Source organism: Dasypus novemcinctus, chromosome 1 (genome assembly GCF_030445035.2).
Source record: "Dasypus novemcinctus isolate mDasNov1 chromosome 1, mDasNov1.1.hap2, whole genome shotgun sequence".
In the NCBI taxonomy this organism is placed as follows: Eukaryota; Metazoa; Chordata; class Mammalia; order Cingulata; family Dasypodidae; genus Dasypus; species Dasypus novemcinctus.
The window spans coordinates 142,716,786-142,736,549 of NC_080673.1; positions in this window are offsets into that span (position 1 = coordinate 142,716,786).

Genomic DNA, 19,764 nt, shown 5'->3' on the forward strand with positions numbered 1-19,764 from the left:
AGATCTCAGAACATTTATCACCAACAAATTTGATGAAGTAATGAAAGAGGTTAACAACATGAAGACAACACTTGGAGGGGAAATTGCAGACATACACAAAAAGATAACAGATATGATGGGAATGAACACCACAGTTCAAGAAATCAAAAATACACTTGCAGCAAATATCAGCAGACTAGAAGAGGCAGAGCAGAGAATTAGTGATGTGGAAGACAGTACATCAGAAATCAAACAGATAGTAGAAGGGGTCGATAAAAAGATAGAAAAAATCCAGGTAGGAATTAGGGACCTGAATGACAATGCAAAACACTCAAACATATGTATAATAGGTATTCCAGAAGGAGAAAAGAAAGGAAAGGGGTCAGAAGGAGTGTTGCAGGAAATAATGGTTGAAAACTTCCCAAATCTACTGAAAGAGACAGATGTACATATCCAAGAAGCACAGCGCACTCCACTAGTCATAAACCCCAACAGGCCCACCCCAAGACATATACTTGTTAAATTATCCAATGCTCAAGACAAAGAGAAAATCCTAAAAGCAGCAAGAGAAAAGAAAACCATCACATACAAGGGAAGCTCCATAAGATTAAGTGCTGATTTCTCATCTGAAACCATGGAGGCAAGAAGGCAGTGGTATGATATAGTCAAGGTACTAACGGAAAAAAATTTCCAACCAAGAATACTCTATCCAGCTAAACTAGCATTCAAACATGATGGAGAGTTCAAAATATTCACAGATAAACAGAAACTGAAAGAGTATACCAACAAGAAACCTCCCCTTCAAGAAATTCTAAAGGGAGTTCTGCAGGAAGAAAGGAAAAAACAGGACAGGCAGAGTTGGAGGAGAGTATAAGAGCAACAAAAAAGAAAATATTTCTTATGCTACCTGATTTTGCACTCTTTAGGGCCTTGTAAGTATAAGCTTTTTCCTCAAATAAATATCCTTAATAAAGCCAAGAGATTTCTGGTACTTTGCATCCGCCCCCCTTTGACTGACTAATTGGTATCCAATAATGTATATGGAAAATCAATAGCTTCAGAGATTCTGTAAAGCTTTCTTCTTATTGGTATAGGACATGTACTTCCTGGGAATATATTCAATAATTAAAACAAATAAAGTGTATTAAGACCCAACAGAAGGTTAATAGCTGTATTAATCAGCCAAAGGGGGTGATGCAAAGTAACAGAACTCTGTTGGCTTTTATAAAGGATATTTTTGGGGGGTAGAAGCTAATATTCACAAGGTCCTGAAGAGTCAAACTCAAGTTACCATAAGGGGTACTTTCTCAATAAAAGTAATTTGCCACATGTTGAAGCAAGATTGTGTGCAATGCTGGTGAGGGTTCAGGCTTCCTTTTTCCTCTTAAGGCTTTGTGATCCTAGTTTCTTCTGATCTCATCTGTAGGATGGCATAAGGCTCATTGCTCTTCATCTGAGGCTCATTTCTTTCTGGGCTCAGCTGCTCTGGTCTCTTGACAAGGTCAGCTGTAAATAATCAGGTTGATCTCTCTTCCCAGGGCCTCTGCCTTGTCTAATGAGCTGTCTCTCTTCCTCTGTGTTCTTCTTCTCTGTGTGTCTTCTGTGTTAGAGTCTGTTTTATCAGCCCATCAAGGGGGCTGTGACTCAGTTCCACTCTAATGATATGGTTTAATCAAAGCCCTAATTTTTAAATAGTTTAGTTATACATCTCGAGTGAATCTAATAAAATCAAGGGGTTATAAGTCCCAGAGGAACAGACCAGTTTGGAAACATAATCCATATATCTTCTTTGAATTCATAAATAATATCAAACTACCATAGTCCATGCTCTGAATTTAAAAAATAACTCAAATCAGCAAAAATGCTAAATACAGAATCACATCACAATCAGTGTACAGAAATAGTTTTTTCTTGGAGCAAAGTCCCTTCTGGCTGTAGACCTTTGAAACTTATAAAACAATTTATCTGCTACTGATATACAAAAGGACAGACAAAGGATAAACATTTGAATTACTGTAAGGAGAAATTGGGAAGGCAACATGAGTCGTGGGTCTCCTACCATTCTGTATATGTTCAGGGCATACTTCATTAGATTTCAAAGTCTGAGAGTCATTCTATGATGTTTTCTTTTCCCTCGGACCTCATGGGAACCCACCCTTTCCATAAGTTTGCCCAGTGGTCACTTTCTTGGCTCCATGATCATCAAATATCTGGGTGGCAACCCAGCTCCTGACATCACCCTCCAAAAATGTTGACGTGATGGTCACACTTTAACCAATCTTGGGATAGAGTATCAGCCCACTTAGTACAGTAAGGGGGAAGCAAAATTCTCCCTAATCTCTGACATACAGGCCCAGCTTTCTAAGAACAGTGACTTGGTGACCTGGCCTTCTCTAATCTATGAGGGGCAGGCCCACCACACTCAGACTTATGGAATGTCAACTTTACTCTCAACAACCATCTGGAAATGTATTCCACGCTCTCAGTAGCCTGGGGTGGCAAAACTCTTCCTGAACAGCAGGCTGGGATATCCACCCTCTTTAACGGCCAGGACAAACTCATTCTCTCTTTACATATAGGTGGAGTCCTTATCTTGGCATAAGGTGATGTCTTAATTCCAGTTCTCAGCTCAACGGTTTCCTTCTTAAAGTCTTTTTCCCTTTCATACCTCATGTCCATGCTCCTTTTAGTCCAGACTATTCATAAAGTACTTGCATAAAACTTATTGATTTAGCATACAGGAAGCAGGGGTCTAAGCCATCAGACAGTAGGACTTTCCATAAGTCTTTCCTAGATAACTGGAGTTTCATTCCTGACTCGTGTTCCCAGTTTAGTTAATTCCTCAAATGGGGCACTGTCATCTATCTGGGGTTTTGGATTGGAATTTCTGGAATCTCTCTCTGATTCCTTGGACTGAAAATTCTGTCTTATCTTTCATCTTATATCTTTCAATTAGCATTTTGCCATAAACTGCAAGGAGAAGCCAAGCCACATTTTCCAAGTTTACTTTGGAAAGCTCTGTAGCTATATGCTCAAGCTTTCCATTTTCAAATTCTGCCTTCCATAAAATGTCAGAAATAATTCTTTCCATTTTAGTTGCTAAGTTCTCTGCAACTTTAAAACACATATCACCTCTCCTCAAGTCTCCAATAAAAGTTTCATCATTTACTTTTAAGTCTTCATAAAAAGTCTCTTTAGTGTCCATATTCTTACCAACAGCCTCTTTAAAGCAATCTAGGCTTTTCCTATCAGGTATTGCAAAATTCCTCCCCCCAAAAAAATCTCTTCCCCATTTATAAAACCATGCCAGCACTTTGGTAATTACAAAAGCACCACCACACTTTCCTGGTACCAAATTATGTATTAGTCAGTCAATGGGAGTGTTGATTAAAAGCACCAGAACTCTATTGGTTTTTATAAAGGGTATTTATTTGAGGTAGAAGTTTACAGTCACAATGCCTTACAGAGTCCAGCTTAAGGTACCAAAAACTCACTTTCTCAACAAATGTAATTTGCCATGTGTTGAAGCAAGAAGGCAGGTGATATCTATGAGGGTTAATCTTTCCTCTTTCCTCTTAAGACTCCATGGTCCCAGCTTCTTCTGATTTCAGCTGTAGGCTGGCATAGTGCTTGTCTCTCTTCTTCTGAAGTTCATTCTTTCTGGCTCAGCTGCTCCGTTCTTTTCACAAGATCAGCTGTGAACTTTTAGGCTAATGTCTCTTTTGAGGGCCATGGGATCTTCTGTGTTTCTTCTCTGTGTGTCCATTTCCATGTGAGAGTCTGTTTTGCCAGCCTACCAAGGGGCTGGGACTCTATGTTGAGTTATACTCTAATGATGTGGTTGAATCAAAGCCCTAATCTTAACATAGTTACTCTGTGGAGTACTTAGAAGCATATAGATATAGCAATGTTATATCTTAGGTGATGTGTTACCTTTTTATAGTATATTTGAAGAAATGTAATAGACTATCAAAACCAGTACCACTTATTGTCTACCCAGTAGTCATACCCATGTCCCCTTGCTACAGAGACCATCTCATGCTAATAACAGAAGACTTAAATTTTAGATCCTATTATTTATTCCTCAGGTCTGGTTTGAAATGCCTAAATAACCAAATTCTCTCTAAAATCCTAAGTGAAAATTCATTATATGTATTCTTACAAATAAATATACAATTAGAATCTCTTCTCCCTACCTCCAAATGACATTTTCTAGGGATGTGAGGTCTAGAAAGCAGCTTTCTTTTGCCATGGTAATTAAAGGCTGATGATACAGATAGTAAGGAAGGTTCACAGACTTTGGATCCTTTTTTTCCAATGTGGGAAACAATTTCTAAAAAAAAATCCACTCTCCAGATAACTTGTAAAGGAAAATAACAAGTGTACTTTTTATTCAATCCATTATAATAGGACATCTTACTACTTTCAGCTAAAAGCCTCAGAACTGATAAAATGAGACCTCTAGGAATGACTCATGTGGTCAATAGAAACTTGAAATATGATTTTGAAGATGAGATTTTCATGGCAAGGAAGTGAAGGTTTGAATCAAATGTAATCTCATATTATCTTATGGCTAAAAGCTATTTTATAAACTAAAGATAATAGACTATACAGCTATTAGTTATCCAAAAATAAGATTTTGATTATTGCTGGATCATGAATCATAGCATAAAAATAGTAGGAATCTAGTCAGAATGGAAGATGATCATAAATTAAAAAATATGAATGGTTAATTGACAAACCTGGTCAAAAGGGTTTACTAGTGGAATTTCAGAAGACAAGAAAATATGAAATTCTGGACAGTGGCAGCTCGACTGGAAATAATGGGTCAGGGAAATTTTAGAAACTGATGTCTAGGTTGAGGACATGAATTTTGTGAGAGTTTTCTAAAAGAAGTGGTAATCAGACAGAGTTTGATGATTCAAAGAGAATATATAAATTATATATAGACATGAAGACAAATAAGCTAAGTTAAAAAGTAAATTAAAAATTCCTGTGAAATGTTTTGATAAAATGGTGGATGGGGAATGACACATGTGAAGTTTAAACATACACAAAAATTAATTAAGTCAATATAAGTCATAGAAAGAAGTATTCATTTTATTCTAAAAGATTCAAAGTCATGGAAGGATTTCACAAAGGCATTACTCACTTGGACACAAGGAAAGGAAACAGCAAGGAAAGCCTGGTGTCCAGATTGTGAAAAAATGTGGGAGAGATGGTGCATTAGCTTCCTGGCTGCTAAAACAAATATCATGTAATGGGCTGGTGAAAACAACGGGAATTTATTGGCTCACAATTTTGAGGCAAGGAGAAATCCAAAGTCAAGGTGAAAGCAAGGGAATCATTCTTCCTGAAGACAGTGGCCTTCTGGGCCTGGCTGCCAGTGGTCCTTGGTCCTTGACTTTTCTATCACATGATAATGCAAAGGCAGCATTTCCTGACTTCTTTCTTCCTTTCACTCTCATGTTGCCTATAACAGACTCCAGTAATCTGGATTAAGGTCCAACCTAAATCAGTGGACCCACACCTTAAATGAAGTAACATCTTGAAGAGAACACTTTTACAATGAGTTCACATTCACCAAAATGAAAACTAAGACCAAGAATATGTCCAAACTGGTGTAAAAAATTCATACCACCACATAAGGGAATGAATAAATTCCATAAATTCTTAGAAAACACACACAACAGGTATATTTCAATGTGGAGGATGAATAAAGGAAAAAAGGAATCAAGAAAGAAATTGCTATCTTGAGAAAACTAGAGAGAAGTAGTTATGGACAATGCCTTATGTATCACTGTGTAACTGGTATCTTCAAATAGAAAAATCATTTAACATCTCTGGTCATTAGTGAACTTACCAAAAATTGGGTGATGGGAGGTTATGATAAAGCGATTGTAGCAGTTTGATATTGTTTATGAATTCCAAAAATAGATATTGGATTATGTTTATAAACTTGTCTTCCCTCTGGACATATTAGATTATATTGTATTTAGAGGTCTCACTTTTACTTGATTAAATAATGATTAAGGCTTTGATTGGGCCACATCAGTAAGACATCAAATCCCCACTCCCTTGGTGAGTGGGGACTCATGGAGAAAAATCCCACAGCAGATAAGAGAGTTGGAGTTTTGATTCTGGAGCCTGGGAAGTAAACACATAGAGAAGCAGATACATGAGGAAGGAGAGAAGACTCAATTGGACACAGCAGAGGCCCTGGGAAAAGAGATGAAGCATTCACCTGATAGTGTACAATTGACTGGAGAGAAGCAAGCCTGAGCCCAGAAAGAATAGAGCCCTGGGAAGAAAAACAAAACCTAAAAAGTCTGATAGCCTATAGCTGATTTTGGAAGAAGCTGGGACCATGGAGCCTTAAGAGGAAGAGGAAGGCTGAATGTTGCCAGCCATCTTGCTTCAACACATGGTGGCAACAGAGTTTGGCAAGTAAAGTAACTTATGCTTTGTGGTCTGGTAATTGTAAGCTTCTCCTCCAAATAAATATCCTTCATAAAAGCCAACAGATTTCTAGTATTTTGCACCAGCAACCCTTTGGCTGACTAATACAGAGGTTACCTATTTCTCTAAATTTTTGAGACTGTTCAACTTAATAAATGTATGCCTTTTTAACCCACTATAATCAGAAAATGTACAAATCACTATTGTGAATCAGGGGTGAATACATCATGATCCCTAACATTTAAAAACTATCATTTAAATAATTAAATATAAGACTTACAATAAGTGCTACAGAAAGTAATTTAACATGGGAGCACATGAGAAGAAATTATTCCAAAGTAAAAACTTGATATGTCACAAATAAAAAGCCTAGGGAAAAATGGCATTTCCTGCTTAGAAACATGTCCTTGAAAATCAATTTTTAAATTGTATAAGTATATATATTAAAAAATTTTTCACTGTAAAAGAGTGGTTCTCAACCAGGAGTGATCACTTCCTTCAGAGGATATTTGGCAATGTGCAGGAAAGTCCTACCCGTTTTCCCTGCAAAGAATTTACCCTCCCAAATGTCAAAAGTTCCAAGGTTAAGAATCTGTGCTGTGAAGTTACTTAATGATGCAGAAAGTGAAATTTTAAGTTTAATAAAACAACTGACATCAGTTCTTTCCACTCTTCTATCTAGTTCTTCCTACATAATATTGCAAATTATCTTCCACTAGCACTCTCTTAATTCTTTACATTCTTGTTCAAAATCTTTAATGATTGAAATAGTTGACTAACAAATCAATTCTAATATTTCAGCCTAATAGTCAAGACTATTCAAATACAACCTTTTCAAATTCATTTTCTATTATACTACTTCTATCTCCCATAATAGTAGATAGGGAGAAAATATGTAGATAGAACAATAGACAAATAGCCCATATTCCTTTCATCGTTATTTGTGTTTGCTGTGGCTTGAAGCTGTATGCACCCCATAAAAACATTTTCTTAAATCTTATCATTCTTTTGGGTGTAAATTCATTAATTAGGGCCTTTAGATGAGGACTTTTCAGTTTAGGTATGAACCATGTCCTACAGGATTGGTCTTAATCCAATTACTGTAGGCTTTTATAAGAGAATGAAAATTCAAGAAGATAAAAAGCCACAGAAGAAAGAAGCTGAAAAAAAAAAAAAAGGAAGAGTTTGGAGAACAGCAGACTCTGTCATGTGCCTTGCCATGTGGCACAGGATGCAAGTACCTCCAGCAGCCAGTCTTTAGGTAGAAAGCATTTCCTTGATGATGCCTTGATTTTGACCACTTCTCAGTCTCAAAACTGTAAACTAATAAATTCCATTGTTCAAGCCAAAGCATTTCACGATATATGCTTTAAGCAGTCTAGGAAACTAGAACATTGTTAACAAACCATAGTTAATCTAATAGAATCTCAAGTTGATATTCCTTCTAATTCATTATACATTATTCAATTTAACAGTAATCCCTCATTAATGTTTAGTTTATTAAATGCTGTAATTTGCATTTTTGCTGTTGTAAAATGATAATGAGTACTTCTGATTTCAATAATCAAAATGCTATTATTGAAAGATAAGTTATATCTTTGTTAAGAATAAAATCACCAGTTTAATTGACTTCATAATAAAACATTTTATTTATTTACTTTCTGTCTTCATATTTATTAAATCCTCAGTTACTTTCCCTTTAAATTGTTGAATTTTTAACAATTTACCAGCTGTGTTTAGTGGCAATATTTTTATTAATTTTCCTTCAGGAAGCTCATTTACTTCTGAAAGAACAGATGTTCCACCATTAATGAGAACCACTTCATCTCTTCAGAGGGAATGAATGATGTATATAAGTCTTAGAAAATGGATTAGGTGAACACATCCAGTGGCTAAATTATTGCTTGCACAAAAAGTCTAAATTTATTGTAGTATTTTGAAACGTACCTCAATCTAACTCGAGATTTGACAGCCTATATTTTAATTACACATATAAAATAAAAGTGGGCAATACATTTTGAATATCAATCAGATATTTATAATGTCTTTCAATTGGTACTTTTATCATTATCAAGTAGATTTTTTAATTTTTAAAGCAATTTTATTGAAAGGGAATGTCTAAGGACATTTATAACACTAGAAAGAAAGCTAAAAAATGCAATATGGGACTGTATAACATAGTGAAACCTCATTTAATTTATGAATATAGGTGAAAAAAAAGCCAGTGACTGAACACTTTGGATGGATGGTTTGGTATGGGAATATATCAAGTAGTTTTTATTTTCTTACCTGAAACTGACCACTTTCTATGTATTAGGCAATTTGAGTATTTTGAATAAACACTTCTTTATTTTATACATTTACTCCTGCAATTGACAAATATTGATTGAACTCATTTTTTTAAGATTTATTTTTTATTTATTTACACCCCCCCTTGCAGCTTGCTTGCTGTCTGCTCTCTGTGTCCATTCACTGCATATTCTTCTGTGTCTGCTTGTCTCCCTTTGTTGCGTCATCTTGCTGTGTCAGCTCTCCACAGGCACAGGCCAGCTTGCCTTCACAAGGAGGCCCTGGAATGTGAACCCAGGGCCTCCCATATGGTAGACAGGAACCCAATCGATTGAGCCACAGCTGCTTCCCTGAGCTCATTATTTTTTAAAGGTCTATTTATGAGCCGTCAGTTTTAATAAATGTACCACACTAATGAAGGATGATTTTAATGTGGGAAAATGAGGGAGGGTTAGGGAATGGGTCATATGGGAATCCCCAATATTTTTTACATAAAATTTATATAATCTAAGTACCTTTATAAAAATAAAAAGGTTTATTAAAATAGGTCTAATAATTTCATTGAGAAAACAGAAGTAATTTATCAACACCCTTCCCCAAACATACAAACTTCCCTGCTTTTATTGTCATCTAATCTGCCTTTGCTCCTGCTCTAAGGAAGTAATTCCCTAAGCTTTTCTGCATCTATTCATTCATTTCACAAATATTTGTGAAGTATTTACCATGTCCCAGGCAAGTGTGTTGTTACTGATTAAAAAGCAAGGCTACAAACAAACATCTATGACTTCATGATCCATGTACTCTTAAGGGATAAACAACAAATTTAAAAAAATGATTTAATACTGTAGCATATTAGTGCATCAGTCAGAACAGAACATGCTACGATATTCTACCAAATATCCCCAAATGTCAGTGACTTAATGAAACAAAAGTTTATTTCTAGCCATAGCTACATATTCGACCTAGCTCTTCAGAGGAGCTCTGCTCATAATATTAATTTTGGGTAATCCATTAGGGGATAATTTTAATGTTTGCTTCAGTGATCACCAGGTTAAGGGAAAACAATTTTGAACATTCTTTTTTAGCTGTTAAAGAATCTATCCAGGAATTACACATGACTTCAAATCACATTTCATAGACCTGCCTGTACAAGCATGTTTGTGGGGTCAGAGAGTAAAATCTTACTTCTGGGAGGAGAATAGAATCAAATTCTTAATAGTTGAAATGACTACTGCAATCTTCTAGTCATCAAATATTTAATACACTCTCATTTTCTGATGCAAAAATACACTTATGTTCATCTAAGGGACACAATCCTAAAGTTCAATCCATTTAGGATAGTGAGACCAAGTTCATGTCAATGAATGATATTTTTGTTTTTAATTATTTTAATGACTGATAATATATAATAGTATTGATGTCAGTTCTAAGCAAGTCTCACCTTGATCTAGAAGTCTATATAAATGAAAAATATGTAAGCTAATGAGTGTATAAATAACTATATACAATATGTGCAAAGCTTCTATTTTTACTTGCTTCCTTACATATTAAGTGATTATCCCATTTTTATGCAAACACCTAATCTGAACACTTGTACAACCATTAGAATTATAAGATTCAATTACTTACACACAGTCTGTGCATAAAGTTTAATCAATTGAATCTCAACTTTATATATCTTTGCATTATAAAAGAGAATTCACCAGTGGAAAAATACGCTAAGACAAATGAACTAATACACTACATATTAGAATTTCAAACCAAGTCAAAATTAAATATCTAATTCAATTAAGTAGCACCACATGGTAAAAATATAATACATTTAAAATAAACCAAGTAATTAGCACTCCTTATATGAATGTTCTGTAACACTTCTACAGTAAAAAACTAAATAGAGCATGGATTCAATAACTGAACAATAATTAATCCAATTAGGTAAAAATGTGATATTTTAAAAAGTTCTTTGAATATGTTTGTAGCTTAGAACCCATCAAGTCAGTTCAATGGTCAACTAAAATACTTACAAGTCACGGAATTTTCTTTTACCTGCAGTGAATTGCTGAAGACTTTGAAATTTATGGATTCATAATCATAAACTTATATTCAGGTGAAAAAAATAGAAAGACATATATAAGTATACACATATACTCAGAGACATGATTATAGGAATGTTTTGCTTTTTCCTTATATTTTATAATGTTATATTGTTAAGTTTTCATTTAATTTTAATTCTGACGTATTTTACTTACAGTCAAAAGATATGTGAAATCCAAATTTAATTTTTTTAGTAAACTCTGACAAAATGCCAGAAACATAAAATTAACTGACAGTGCCTTGAAAACCAGTTATCAATATATTGTTACACAGTTTCTATCAAAGTTTATTTAATTACAAAATTTATTTAGAATGAAAAGAATAGAACAATGGGACACTGTAGAAGCCACCTTATGTTATAAGAGTCACTAAAAGTTAAACTGGGATGTGCTTAGAGAAATATTACTTGTTATCCTGTCCCTATATATGAGGCAAATAAATTATTGTAAACCCCCCAATATTGTGAGCAAAGCTTTTGTAATTCAGTAAAGTGTCTCTCAGAGTGGACAAAGAAATTCTGTATTAAATAGGAACATATAAATGCTATAGATCATATAAAATCCCTGAGAATAGTCACTCCAGGCTACACTTCCCATAAAAATAATTCATTCAACTGCCTGCATAAGTAAGAACATACTACACTTATAAAGTTTAAATAAATTTGGTACATGTTAAGAAAGAAAAGCAATTTTATGCAGCAGAATTTTAAAGCCCAAGTTACATCTAGAAAAATAATTTTTTCTAATAGTCTCTATATATTAGTCTCAAAATAGAGAATATTTTCACCATGGCTAACTTGCAGCTAACATGCTAGATTTATATGTTTGTGTGTATACATATATATGCATTTATTTGCACATATTTGGAAATATGTATATTCCTTTATACCTACAAGCATTAGTTCAATTAATACATATTTAAAATTAAACAGCTGAATAAAGTGGAAAGGAGCATCTTTTTAACAAATCATGGTGATATAATTTGATATGTATGTGAAAAAAAATTAGGTATTTGAGATCTAATTTATCCTATATATAAAAAACCATGTGAACTATAGATCTAGATTCCAAAGACAAAACTATAAGACCCCAGGTCAATAAACTATAAAATTATTTAAATCTTAAAAAAAGCATAAATACAATAAACAAATCAAAATGCACTTTATAACATAAAGGTTAAGAAATGTTGTTTACTATAACAAACGATTGTGAAAGTGAAAATGCAAGCTACAAAATGGGATTTTTACAAATGTAACTGACAAAGGAATTACATCCAGAATATATATATATAAAGAATCTACAAACCAATAGCCAAATGAAAAGGATTCACAATTCGGTGGTTTGGAACTGTATGTACCACAGAAAATGATGTTTTCAAAGATAATCCATTCATGTGAGTGTCAAGTTATGGTAAGGAGGTTTCCATGAGATTGCTCCAGTTATGTTATGGGCCAAGGTGAGTCTTAATCTTTTTACTGGAGCCATTTATATATGAAATGAATACAGAGAAAAAAAGTCATGAAAGCAAGATGTTGAAAGCAACAAAAAAAAAATGGAAGAGAAGGGAAAGCCCATCAGATGCCTTCATGTGCCTTGCTATATGACAGAGGAGTCCAGCATCTCTGGCAGAGATTAAACAGATCACTCTAAAATTAAAAGATAATTTGAATAGTGTGGAGTTTTGGTATATTGAGGGTCACATGCATTCTCTCACATTTCCTTATACCTTCCCAAATAACAAAGAATTAATCCAAGCACTACATTTCTCAAGTTAATTCGCAGTGTGGGTTTAAGACAGGAATTATGATCTGCCGTTGGGAGGTTTTCTCCCATGAAACTAGAAGGAATTTTAAGGTAAAATGCCTTAACTCTTGTTTCAGGCTGTGGTGTTGACAAATAAGTTTTGATAGACATTAGTGTGTGTGGTAGTCAGTGCCTGTATTTCATATTTTGGCACTTGCTATGGGTGAAGAACTGGTAATGGAGTCAGAATCATTAGCAACCTTCTGATCTTTGGAGAACCTCTGTGAAGATGGGCTCTGTGGCAACACATCTAACTGATGCTGCTCCAAAGACTCCAAGAATTTTGAAAGCTCCTAATTTCCTGTTTACTTTTTTTCCTATTTGAAATATCTAGAATGATTTTTTTTTTCCAAACACTTAAACCTTATGTTACCTATAACCTGATATTTTTTCTCTCTCAGTCATCCTGTCTTTATTATTAGTTTATTTTACATTAATGTGTCATGTGTCTTCCAGCTATAGGGTATTTCTTACTTGGAAATCTAATTCTTTCAATGGACAAAATGACAAAAATGTCTATTCTCCTTTGTCATAAGAGTTTAAGAATTACATTTTTGGGAGGAAAGCCTTTCTGATGCCCTACTTCATTAAATTATTCATTTAAAATTATCTCATAAAACCAAGTTTCTTGCAAAGAAATTAAAAAAAAAATTTTTTTTCTGGTTTCTCAGTAGAATTTTTCCCCATGTATTAAATTTATTTATAAAGAAATTTTAGATTACAAAAAGTTACCCACTCAATTAGAGGTGGAGTGGACATCACCATCCCAGAATCCTCAGGACTGGCAAACGAACTATGGACTAAAGTAGACTTACTGGTGTTCTACTATAGACTTATTGTGATTCTAACAATGGGAGAAATTATATCATTGATGCGAAGAGAATAGTCACTGGAGGATTTGAGGGCAGGGACAGGGGAAAACAGATGTAGTATGGAGGCATTTTTGGGACTTGGGAATTGCCCTGAATTCTATTGCAATGACAGATGCAGGCCATTATGTATCTTGTCATAAACTACAAAACTGGGTGAGAGAGAGAGTAAACTACAATGTAAATTGTAATCCACATTTAGTGGCAATGCTCCAAAATATGTTTATCAATTGCAATGAATGTACCTCACCAATGAAGGATGTTGTTAATATGGGAAAATGGGGGAAGTGTGGGGAATGGGACCTGGGGGAATCCCCCATATTTTTCATGTAGTATTTATGCAATCTATGTATCTTTAAAAAAATTTTTTTAAATATATAGGGAAATCCTACATATGCCACTCCTTTCCTACCTACATTTCCCTCCATTAATAACATCTTATATCATTGTGGTACATTTGTTACACTTGATGAACAAATGTTGAAGCTTTGCTACTAACCAAGTTCTATAGTTTACATTATGGTTTACATTGTACAATTTTACAGAATTTGACAAAATGGATAATGGCCTGTATCCATTATTGCAATATCATGCAGAATAATTCCAATATCCTAAAACTGCCCTATGTTCCCCTATTCTTCCTTCCCAACCCATCAGAACTCCTGGTAACCACTATCTTTATATCAATGCTGCAAGTACTTCCCTTACAGCAATAATAATGTCTAATTTGTTCCATGGTTGCATTTCCCCCTTGTTTGTTCATTCCTCCATCTTGTGGACTTTTAGGATGGTGATGACTACTCCTTTTGAGATTGAGAGCCGGGTTAGAACTTATGAAGTAGATGGATAGAACCATCTGCTTGCAGTTGTAGAAACTTTCTGGATTTGGGGATTGGAGTTGTCCATCATCATCCTTTTGTTAGTTGTCCTGGATGTGTCCAATGACCTGGAGGGTAGTTGTTGCCTGCAACTCTCCTGAGAGTAAGGGCTTAACTGCCATATGACCAAAATGTAAATTTAAGTCTCGGGGTATATATTTAACAGGTATAATGCTAACTGTAGGTTCAAATAAAAGGGATAGGAAATTTATGTGGAGGGAAACTATAAATGAGTCTAATTCTGTTACATTGGGAAATAGATTATCATATATTTCAAGGTAAGGACCACTGACAAGGTTCTGATTTCAAGGGATTGTGTACCTTGCCTGTAGTGCCCAGATGTTTCTAGATCCTGGAGGAGCACCACTCTTGGTTTCATTAACTGTGGCAGCTATGTTCATAATAACTACAACCTCTGAAATATCTCCCCACCCCTGACTCACTTTGAAGTTTCTTAGCCATAAAAACTCTTTTGTATTTAATGTTTCCCACGTTTGATTAAAATGTTTTTCCAAATGCACCATTGATTGGTGTTTTGTATTAATCCCTTGGTGTCTGGAAGGCTCATTCCTGGAAGTCATGTCCCACCCCAGGCTGGGGGTGGGGGTGGTTAGTAGTGAGTTTACTTGCTGAGTTTGGCTTAGAGAGAGGCCACATTTTAGTAACAAGGTTTTCAGTAGGCAATTTTTAGGCAATAATTATTATTAGCCTTAAGTTTCAGTTTTACAAGAATGAGGTTCATACTCACATGCATTAATATTGAGGGCTTGGTATATTTGCCTACTTTCTTTTTTAAGGCAGTGCTTATGAACTCAAAAGACTCTTGCCCTTCATTTCAGAATGTATCAGTACTCTCCAGGATGTGAGTTAAATATTTTGTTTACTATTGTGTGGCTCTCCACCCACTGATATAACATCTTATGACAACATGAACATGAGCAGTGTCCCTCCCCTGCCATAGACTCCAAAAGAATACTCCCACAATTGTATTCTCAATCACAGTCTGCATCCTCCACAAAGGAATATCCTCACCTGTTCCTTTCTCCAGCCTTCCCACAGTTCCGTAATGGCCCAACTCCCTCCCCCGACCCTGTTCACACTCACACTCCAGCACCATCAACTCCACTCACACCACTGCAACCCCATCAACCCTGTTCATTGTCAAACTACCACCATGAACCTGATCATAGATTTTACCCAGAGCATTGGCTCACCATTCTGTACTCCTTTTCTATCTCCTGATACCCGATCTTCCAGACGCTACTTCCAAGGGTCTGGTCTGCTCAATGTCCATAGCTTGTATAAGTGAGATCATGCAATATTTGTCCTACAGGGATGGGCTTACTTTAATTTACACTTTGAAAGTGTTCTCATTAAGAGTGATTATTATAACTCACAAAATAAGGTATTTTGAATTGTGTCTCCCAAAAAAGGATGCAGAAATTTTAATTACCAATGCCTCAAAATATGACCTTGTTTGGAAATAGGGTTGTTACAGATAGAATTAGGCAAGTTAACATGAGGACTTACAGGAGTAGGGTGGGCATTAATCAAACATCACTAGTGTCCTTTTATGAAGGAGAAATTTGGATATGGAGAAACAAAAGGAAGAAGGACCTGTAATGAATAAGAAAGAGAAGAGTGTAGATTGGCTGCAAGCTACTATCAGATGCCAGAAGAGAGGCATGGAACATACTCTCCAACACAAGTTTAGAAGGAAGCGTGGTCCTAATGGTAACTTGATTTCAGACTTCTCACTTCTAGAACTGTGTAGAACAATGAATTTCTGTTATTTTAAATTTGTGATTCTTTGTTACAGCAGCCCAAGCATGCTAAGATACCAGATAAGATGGTTCACAAGATAAAACACCGTTTTATATTATTTCTTAAACCACAGTATCCCAAAGATAAAGATTCAATAATTTTTGGAGATTCTCATTGCTGTTGAGAGCAATTTATAGAACTAAGGAAATTATTAATTAAATTAGATTTCTAATTAACAGGTCAGAAATAGATTCCAGACCTTCAATTATCAAACTAACCATATATAAGAATACTTGTGCCATTGTGACAGGAAGTAAAAAGAAAAGATGAATGCAAACGTTGATATTATAGATGGTTTGTCAAAAATTAAGAGACCGATATTCATGAAGTAGAAAACTAAGGAGCTTTTTGACAATGATTGGAGTTATACCTAGGAACAAATTCATATAGGAAAATAATGAAAATACCTACTTTGTTAATGGCAAAGGACATTGACTAGGGAAATGAAAGGCCTGGGAGCATCTTTCAAGACCCATTTCAGAATAGAGGCAAAATATTTGAAGAGACTCCAGCTTGTAGAGTTGAATGAACAACAAATAGTTGCCTACTTGTGGTAAATGGAAATAATTCAATTAACCCAGGATCTAGATGTTATAGCATGTCTGTGTTAAAACATTAGGACAACAAAAAGATAATGTTGAGAACATTGGCAAAATATTGGTTCTAGATTAAAGAAGGAAAAAAAGAGGAAGCCTCCCTTTATATATAATCGAGTAAAGAATTTACAAAAATAGAATTATTGATGAGGTCATAAAATACATGCAGTGGGAGGAACAGAGAACTAGAGATAAATGAATGTATATCAGATTATGAAAAGTTTGAATGAAAAATTCCAGGGTTGTTGAACCTAGAATAAAATAGACTGCACATTTTCAATGATTCTCATTTTAATTACTTTGACATAAAAGAAATCACATTCCTTTCCCTAAACTATCCATTATGACTATGAGTATTCAGGCCCTGCACACATGCTCATTCCTTGTTAATCAGGGACATATCTTGACCCCATCTCAAACATATGAGACTTCACAAATGACAGATATATTTCTCCTTAGAAATATCAGATGTTCAATAACCAGATGAAAATAAATCGGGTGTTGTATTGGCAAAAATTACCTCTGTCATTGGAAAGTTCTTCAGAAATAATAACCATCATTTTAAACTGATTTCACTGGTCTACATTCAGGAACACACCTAGACTTTAACATTGACTATAGTGTACAACAAAAGGGTAATGTGAAAGCAGTAAAGATATCAAACTGAGGTGATTACATTTAGGAAAACTTGAACAAAGAAAATGATTCAATTCATTTAACAAATATTTACTGAACCCCTATTATGTGCCAGAAACTGTTCTTTGTACTTGGAATGCATTAGTAAATATAACAGATAAAAATATCCTGTTCTTACAGATTTTAAATTTAGTATTTTATTGGAAAAGACACAATAAATGCAAAAAAAATAAGTTGCATAGTTAGAAATATGATTATATTTGCTATGGAAAATAAAAATATATACACAGAGATGAAGAGAAATATAGATAGACATGTGCAGAGTTAAATGGATTCATAACAATTTAAAATAATTTGCTCAGTAATGTTTTATTGAAAAGAAGACATTACCACTAACTAATGAACATAGGGAAAGTAGTTATATGAACTCAAGGGAAATAATAACTCATTCCAGTTAAAGAACACACCTAGTGATAAGATCCTAAGTCTAAGGATGTCCAATACTAAAAAAAAAAAAAAAAGTAGTAAGGGGTCTGGTTGGTATAACTGGAGCATTGTGGTCAAGGAGAGAATTGTGAACATAGAGATAAGAGATGCAACCAGGATCCCTGGTCATTTAGGGCCTTGTAGGTAGTAAGGTAAGGGCTTTTCTTTTTTTCAGTGAAATAAGGAAACTTTGGAGGGTTTGCACCTCAGCAGTTTAGCTAGAATATATTATTAAAAATGGCCCCAATAGTACCTGCTTGAATTGGTTGAGTTTCAGAGGAGTTTTAGAGAGAAGTCCCTGCTCTCACTTAAAGTCAATGCCTAACCCCTATTTATTTTCTTTAGAAAGCCCACCTCTTTGCAGTTTAAGTAGTTACTTCCTAACAGCTTCATCACCAGTACTCTTCCCCCAAGAAATACATGATCAATTTCTAAAGTGTCTTTTTCTTGTTAAAAAAATCAGTATTTTCACTTGATAAAGTGTTCAGTTCCAGCTATATACTGATATAAAAAACAACTATCCATAAAAAACCTCTTATCTACCAAGGCTAATCTACCTGCTTCATGGAAAGAGGGGCCTAGCTCAGGAGTTTACTAAACATATTTAACCCTTCCTCCACTGCATATGAAACACATCAGCCTTGGCAGAATAAACTAGAAATTGTTTTAACATATCTATTATAAAGAAAACACAAAGATTTTGTGAAGCTTATATTTTATAGGTTAGTTTCCATTTCCAAATAATTAAAAAATAATTAAAGCAAAGTAATCAAAACAAAAGAATAGAAAGAAATAAAAAAGAAATTGGCAAATCTATGTCTAATCATCATACTATCTTAGTAAGCAAGCTATGGTAGTTTATTGCATTGCTCTCTTCTAGTATTTTCATGTGCATATTTGCATTTTTAAAAAAGTGATGTTGCAATTTTGAGTCCTTATTTTTCTATGTTAATTTGTTATATTTGCTTTACATATTGCTATATTATATTTTACAATAGATATTCTAATAGCTGTTTAATATTAATTCAAATGGGTGTAACATGATTATCAATTCATCTTTATAGGAAATAAAATGCTTTGTAGTCAAGATTCTACAGCATTTTATACAATAATAGGTTATGGATATATTGTTATCATAAACATATTCAAACAAAAAACCTTCCCTTCAGCTTTCTGACATTTTTATCTGATTTTTACTTGTAAAAGACTGATGGAGTATAGAATTGGCACTGGTTCTTTCAAATGCAAATTATTTCAAATTGAAGTTTCTCTACTAATATTCTTGGATTGATATTCTGTAAATAATGAACATTGTTGGCTGCCTAACAATCAAACGAATATGTCTTGGATCAGTTCCACAATAAGCTATGAATTTATCTACCAGTTCAATGCTGTTTTAGTTCTAAGGCATTTGTTTATATTTCTTATTTCTTTTTAAAGAAGGCATTTGTAGAATAATCCTCAATATTATGGATATTATATAGAATATTTAATTAGGAAAGCTCTGTAACAGCTGAATTTGGAAGGAGGAAAATTGGCAAAGATAAAAATGTGTGAAGTTGATGAATATTCATTTGTTCCATAAAACAGCTCTGCCAATCAGCTGGTTAGGATCAGTTTTCTACATTCCTTCCAAAAATATTGATGTATATGTAAAGTTTCATATAAAAAATAGAAAAGTAGAGTAAACAAAATGTCTGCAATATTTATGTAAGAGAAGGGCCAACTTTTAGTAATGTTTACGCAGAGCTGTATCATAATTCGTCAAGTAGATTTTGTGTGGAACAAAATCAAAATGATTGCGGTATGAAAATAATGATAATTACACATAGGTCATCTTATACAGAGAATA